We start from the raw sequence: 8,063 nt of genomic DNA, 5'->3' as shown, positions 1-8,063 counted from the left end.
CCCTCGTTTATCGCCATGGTTACGTTCTGAAACCGCCGGTGATAAATGAGAAACCGCGATAAATGGACGCCACCCCAAAAATTATTTATTTTTATTGTTTAAGCCATAAATCATCCTCCCACACCCTTTAACACACACAGAAAACATTTGAAAGAATACACTCATTATATTTTTATTGATAAATTTCATTATTTCAACATAAATCTCCAGAAAAACAATTCCCCAGTGTGATCTCCACAAGAGACCGGGAAATTACTCTGTTGATTACTGTGTGTGTGTGTGTGTGTGTGTGTGTGTGTGTGTGTGTGTGTGTGTATATATATATATATATATATATATATATATATATATATATATATATATATATATATATATATATATATATAATGATAATTATATTATATATTCAGGCCGCCTTTTTCTGTGTTGTTATGTTGCAAATTGATTATTACATTATATTATAACATTATTGTACACTCATAATAATAAGGTAAATACTGCTTCATTTTTTTATATATATAATTTTTTTTTTTTTTTTATACCCAAGACAAAAAGGTGTTTTAAAATGATAGGGTGTCTGCGACAATTAATTAGTATTTTAGGCTCAGACAAATCCTGTTTAAGCTCCTTGCTTCGAGCAACAAGATGCATAATCTCCTTTAAAAAAAAAAAACAATGTAATAAAAATAGAAGAGATTTTATAATGAAATATTTAAGCCCTTGAACTACAGCTGTGCAAAGAACCTGTAATCCCACTGTCTCCTGATCCTGTAGCAGTGCCTGCATTTACGCCCTTCTCATACTGGAGTTTATGACTTTGGTTGTTTCCAACAAAACAAAAAAAACCCTAACAAATACAGTGAGTCTGAATCACAACATGGGAACCACATGCTCCAAAGTTTTAATGGGATGGCTTTTATTCCTCTCATGAGCTTCCCCACTTTAGCCCACAGGGAAAAACCGCCACACAGGGGCTTTGTTTGGCTTTTGCAACATCCCTGTATAGTGTTCAAACTTTACATAAAACTATATGTTTCAACATGTGTATCTAAAGTTTTTTCATCCAGCTCTGCCTTTAAGCATTTGAAGGCAGGGCTAAAAAGAAAATTTCATTCCTTTTTTTTTTTCTGGTTGGTCACAAGGTTGATTTTGGATAACAGCAGCTCTGACAGGAACCCACCTGGAAATCCCATGTTTATATGAATAAACTTCTTCATATGATCATTTCTATAGTAACACCTTACTCCAAATCTAATCCCAAAATCTATCATTAAAAAGTTTTATATATATATATATATATATATATATATATATATATATATATATATATATATATATATATATATATATATTTCTTTTTTGTCATATAAAGAAAATAAGGAAAAAATATCTTAGCAAACAATGTCCTAATTATCGAATATTAGCTGTTATCAAATTGTTATAACAAGTATAAGACAATAAAATTTTTATCTACACAAATTTCCTGATTTTAAGCCTAAATTCAATTGTAAATGTATAGAATAAGCAAAATGATCTGCCAGGAAAATAAGACAATTTCAAGCTTTAAATTAAACTACAATTTGTTTCAAATCAATCTAATCAAAATTTTGATTTCCCAATATAATGTACGTTTTTTCCTGTTTTGCTGTTGAAATGTTGTGTGTAGAGACACTTATATAACGTCTGTCAAATGAGACATTAGTCACGTTTTCAGTATAAAGGACTTTGCGGTTCATCGGTTACATGACAAGCCGCATTTTCTGCCTTATTAACCTCAAGCGAGATCTAGAAGAGAGACAATCTTGGAACCGACACTTTATACCTGCTATAATGCGAGTGAGAACACGTGCCGACTTGTTTCACGGATGTTTTATAACATGAAGTCTAACTGTATATGGATGAAGAAGGATAGTACACACACACACACACACACACACACAAATACAGGCCAAACTCAAAAAAATGGGACTATGAATGGTTTTGGAATTGCATTTATTTAATTATTTTTTGGTCATTGCTTTGTTAAGACAGTAAAAAAAAAAAACTTGGATTGGAATTTAAGGACCAGGAATGTAGATATGGCCATTTTGAATGAATAATAATGGTGTATGAAGGATATTTTTCACTGATTAGTGCAATGTATTTATTAGAAATCTACATTAATAACATAATGAGGAATAATTAATAAAAATTGCTCGCTCAGTTAATTGTTTGCTGTGTCTGTGGCAGAAGTTATTCAAGTATCTGAAACAATTACCAGGTTTTACTCACTGCACCCAAAATATACAGGTGTCAGCGTTACAATGACAGTAATTAGTGAAGAATTCTTGTTAGTATGAAGCGGAATTTTTTTTTAAATAAAAACCTACAGCTGCCAAACAGCATCGGGGGGAACTGGTAAAGTGATAAAGAAAAATCTCAGCTCATAAAGCAGAGGTTATAGCATGAGCTTTCATCATGCTGGAACACGTTTCATTCTCATTTCGTTTGTGCGAAATTTCTCTATACGAGTGTTTGAAGCCCCCTAGCCATGATAGAAGCCGGCTCAACAGTCATCAACTTAACCCTTAAGATATCGGTTTGTATTGTCAAGAAAACCGAAACGAGTTCACAAAATGTTCAAATGTGTCAGAAGGTAATTAAAATGGCAATGAACTGTTGATTCTTGTCTTTTCCTCATGAGAAAAAAAATCTACGTGCAGAATTTTTCCTCATTTTTGGGCGTCCATGTTTACTGTATTCTTTATAATCGTTGAGGTATTTAAACAAAAGTTTGCGGACACCCATTCATAAGATTCACGCTTGCATTTTCAACGTCCCATTTGACTGTGATTTTGGAACATTCTAGGAGTTTGGGTCTCCTAGTTCATGTTGTGTGTGATAATAATACTAACATTAACAATCTGCTACAATGGCGCAGTTTTCGTGAACAGTTCTGGATTTTTAACAATAATGGAACACTGCACACTTTAACAATGATGGAACTGTAATGAATGAACATTCGGTGATGAGGACGGGTTCCCTTTTGAGTCTGGTTTATCTCATGGTTTCTTCCTCATGTTCAAGTTTACTTCTGTAGAGCTTTTTACATTGGAAATTGTCTCAAAGCAGCTTTACAGAACTTAAGAATGAAAGTGAAATATGTCTATTTATCCCTGAAGAGCAGCCTGGGGCTTTCCTCATGCCATCTCAGGAAATTTGTCCTTGCCACCCACATATTAGTATACATACTCCTTAGTTTTACACAAATATATCTGTTATAAATTATAATTATAAAGTTGTATTAAAGAATGTATAAGTTTAATGTCTATATGTTTTATCCTTATATCCTTATAAAGGTCCCTAATGAAGAAACTGCGAGAGGAACCAGACTCGAAACGGAACTTCATCCTCATCACCAAATGTGCATTTATTACATTTTCATTTAAATTTGCAGCATTTAGCAGACGCTCATGTCCAGTTCTTGAATTGAGACAAGTCTTATGGGGGTTCCCCGTTGTGTGTAATTCATATATTTTTTACTAAAATAATCTTGGGGACCCCCTAAGTCTGTTTTTTACTGCACACAATGGTCTCCAATTGGTCATCAGCTGCCACACTTTCACTTACAAGTTTTCTTCTAAATACCTAATAAAAAATCCAGATTAAGAGTTATAGTCAGGATTTATACTCCTTTTACCCAAAATCGATCCAATCAGCCAAATAAACCACCCCATCTCAAACCTATAACCATGTCTATAACCATGACCATGTCTATATCTCACTAAGATCACATACTTTTATATGGGAAGCAGAAGCTGGATAAGGTGTTGGACTTCTGAGCAGAAGGACATGAGTTTAAATCCCACCACCACTAAGTTGCTACTACTGCACCCTTGAGCAAGACATTTAGCCCTCAACTGCTAGGATAATTGTAAGTCACTCTGCATAAAGGCGCCTGCTAAACATCATAAATGTAAACATTATAGTTCCCTGACATGTTAAGTGCTTGTTGGCAACTTTTCCTTCATGCCCCTAACCCTTCCTGAACAAATAGAGAATCTAAAGCTGTGTTTGGTGTCATTGTTCTGCAGGAAAACTAATGATGGTTCCATTAAGTCCAAACCAGATGGGATATGGCATGGCATGTCGCATATATATTTGTATATACACATATACACACACACACACACACACACACACACACACACACACACACACACACACACACAAATAGAGGTTTATACGTTCAACCATTAACAAATTTGGTGACAATTTTCTGTCACCCATTACACAAGTTCTGATATGTAGTATAAGAATGTTCTTCTTTCTTCACACAATTCATGCAAATGGGGTATTTGTGCTTACTTGCCCAGCCAGTTTTTTTTGGCTCAGGCTTCAGGGTGCAGTTTTTTGTTATTATTATGAGAATTTGTAACATTTCTACTGATGAAAAGATTTAATTGCATTTTTTTTAACTTCTAAATTTACGAGTTATACTATTTAAACTAGAGGTAGCTAGTTACATTATACTATATGTTAAAACAGTGTTCATTTTAAAGATCTACACACACACACACACACACACACACATTTTGAACTAAAAAATACAAAATAAAAATGACATAATTTTCTTTATTTGCCATATATTTCGGATAAAAACAAACTATAGGCACTGATTCGACATAAATATAATGGAACTTGTAATGTTGCAGAAGACACATATTAAGACATTCTAGACAAATTTGTACTCCCAATTATTGGCTACTGTTTAGGAAAAACACATATTTGTGAAGAATGGTCAAGTCCACATATTGTCTTATATAATATATGATAGCTGTGTTAGCACTATAGTAGGATACTGGAATACATTTTAGTAAAAACTATCTAATTATAACTAGTATTTACACGATTTCTTTAACCATTTAGCCAGGATCTACTGTCATACTGCAAGGAGAAGGGTATATAAATTAAATGTATCTATCAACAAACCTTATGTTTCTGTGCTTGTATTCATTTGTGTATGTTGTGTTGTGCACAGGTCCCGTTCCCACCCAGAGTTTCCAGCCTGCCTTAGCCTTCCTTGGTCCCTCCTCCAATTAATGACCTCATGACTCATGCCTCTATTTAAGAAAGAGGAAGAGACGCCACCAGAGGAGGGTTGTTGGGTGGTGTAGTTGTGGTGTAGTTGTGGTGTAGTTGTGGTGTAGTTGTGGTGTAGTTGTGGTGTAGTTGTGGTGTAGTTGTTGTAGATTTTGTAGATTTTGTTTGGTTTAGTCATATATGTTTGTTCTGGTTTCGACTTCGGCCTGTATTTTGACCCTGAGTTTGGATTGCTCTTTTGAACTTGGTTACTTTCTGTAGATAGATTCCATTGTACATATTCACTTAGTTCACTGGCAGTAGCGATGTGGCTGCCATTTCCTTTGGGGTGGGGATTGTTCTGTGTTTTGTACTAGGGAATTTAGGAAGCTTATTGTATTTTTGTTTATATTCTTTCAGCTAAGGAAGCTTCGAAACTCAGAAATTTGTTGTTTATTATTTTGGCCATGGCCCACCCTGAAGACAAGCAATTTTACAGTTGTGTTTATATATGTAAATAATTTCACTTGTCTTATCAATATACCAACAATTGTAGGGTAAATTCTTTGCCACTTTGATTTCACCCTGTACTTTCACCCAAAATCCAAAAAATTGATTTCAAAGCTGACTCCCTCTCCCACAAGTATCTATTGCCCCTTCAGGAAACCTCAGAAGAAAAGCGTCTATGGTTTGTGCGAGCTCCAAATTGACATTGACAAGGAGATCCAGAATGTTCAGAAGGTAGGAATCTCAACTTAGTGGCCAGTGGGAAAGACAATCTCACAAACAACTGAACACACCCCCTGCCACAGGACACTCGGACACTCAGGTAGTGATCATACTCAAGCTAAAGCTTGGAGAACAGGCAAATAAAGAGACTGGCACATCCTGCAATCATTCTGTGGCCAGAAACACTGTTTAGCCACCAATTATACAGCAGTGGTGTAAAGTTCTTGAGTAAATGCACTTCATTACTGCACTTAAGACTGTGCAGTTTGGCTACTTTGCAATTTTACTGAGGATCAAATATATAAGCAACTTTTACTCTCTACTCACTTGCATATAGATAGATTGCATTTGCATAGTAGCAAAATGCACTTTAGCATTTGCAAGAAGTGCAAATTGTGGCAATAGTTAGCTAATTTACTTTTTGATTTATGATTCAGTAGATGTCATCTTTACTCCACTATATTTAAACTGACAATGAGCGTTCCAAATTTCATTTGGCACAGCAGCTTTATCTGCCCCGGCCTATTTATTTAGCAAAAGAGAGGATATTTACTTTAATTTCATTTGTCCATTGAATACAAACGGTTCTTCAACTTTTTGTGACATGATACTGTCATTTTATTTGTTATTTAAAGAAATATTTTGACCCGATCTTTGTCTCTTTTTTTTTGACCGACTTGTTCGCTCTTTGTTTAATTCTGCCATGTTGAAGAGGCTGTTGTACTGATCTTGGTTAATGTGGTCGATTTGTATTTTAGGAACTAAAACGTCATAAATCAACTGTTTTGGGCTTTTCATTAACATGTGTGTCGAGGACGAGCGCAACTTTAAGCCTACGTTTAATATGAGTCAAATACTCAAGTACTTATGAAAGACTTTTACTCAAATCATATTGGTATTGACTTTGAACTTGTAAGAGTTTTGCAGTCAGGTACTTTTACTAAAGTAGGATTTTTAGCTAGTCTATACACCTCTGCTGTTCCTATATAAGGCCAATGCTACAGACTGCTGGTTCACGCAGAATAGTGGTACCAGCACCTACAGCAGGCAGACCATCCAAGACATTTCCAAGTAGAATCCAGGGACAAAGACAGAGAGAAAGCAAGATAGAGAGAGAGAGAGAGAGAGAGAGAGAGACCAACCTATAAACCAGGTCATTACATATGACTCTCCACCAGACACCTGCAGGTCAGTAAAGGATGCAGAAATCTGCTTTATTACTCATACAACCACTACACACCACAGAGCGCTGCAGGAGAACATTTCTGACTGCGGTGATCAATTTATATAACTCCTCCCTCTGAATGTGAAACAGCTGCTCCATGATATACAGTAGATAATATAAATACAGCTATATTTATAGATTTTTAGGCCACACTTATATATTGTTGATATCTTGGGCAATTATGTGCAATAATAATAATGTACAATAACTTTCATCAAAATTATTGTAGTCTTCTCTTTTACTATTGTAGACTTTTCTGCCATCTGGTTTTTACTGCTGCTCCAAATTATTTCTGCTGCTACACATTTCATTTATAGTCACTTAATATATACCATAATTCATATTTATTTCAATTTGTTTTACTTTTTTGAATAAACTGCAACCAAACAATCGCCTATGGGATCAATAAAGTAGTATATATATATATATGATGATGATATTGGCTGTGTTAAAAGTTATCCAGCACATGATCTACGTCAGCTATAATCAGGTTCTTCAACACCACAAAGACCTTCCTTTCATGTCTCCTGCCTTGAACTAGTCCCTCCAGGACCCCTCACAAAAGGAACAACACCCATCCCCCCACACTCTCTCACGTTCATGTTCACCTACTGGTCACGTTCACTTGACTCACACTCATACCCTCACAGTATTCAAGAACTCTTATGAAGTTTACGCTCTGGGTTTTCTATTGACCATTTTATACTGTTTTTCTTTTTAAATCTTAATTCAGGTTTTCTCGTCTTGCTCTTTCGCCTGTCCTCGTTCTCTCTGTTTGTTCAACACCAGACCCTTCGCCTTGACCTCAACCTTGCCTTCGAAATACGTCTGTTTTGTTTGCTGCTTTAAATAAAGCTTTAAACACTGCACTTCTTGACATTTTGCTAAGATTCTAAACATGTGCTAGGAGCAGAAAATGTTCCATTACATTACCAAAAACCTGTTCCTGGAAATGAGAAGTTTTTTTATGACAGCACATCAGCATGCTTAATTTTAACACACACACACACACACACCCACCCACCCACCTAGCATGCTTACATATATA

This window comes from Silurus meridionalis, chromosome 16 (genome assembly GCF_014805685.1).
Source record: "Silurus meridionalis isolate SWU-2019-XX chromosome 16, ASM1480568v1, whole genome shotgun sequence".
Taxonomy (NCBI): Eukaryota; Metazoa; Chordata; class Actinopteri; order Siluriformes; family Siluridae; genus Silurus; species Silurus meridionalis.
Note: the sequence above shows the minus strand (reverse complement) of the source record.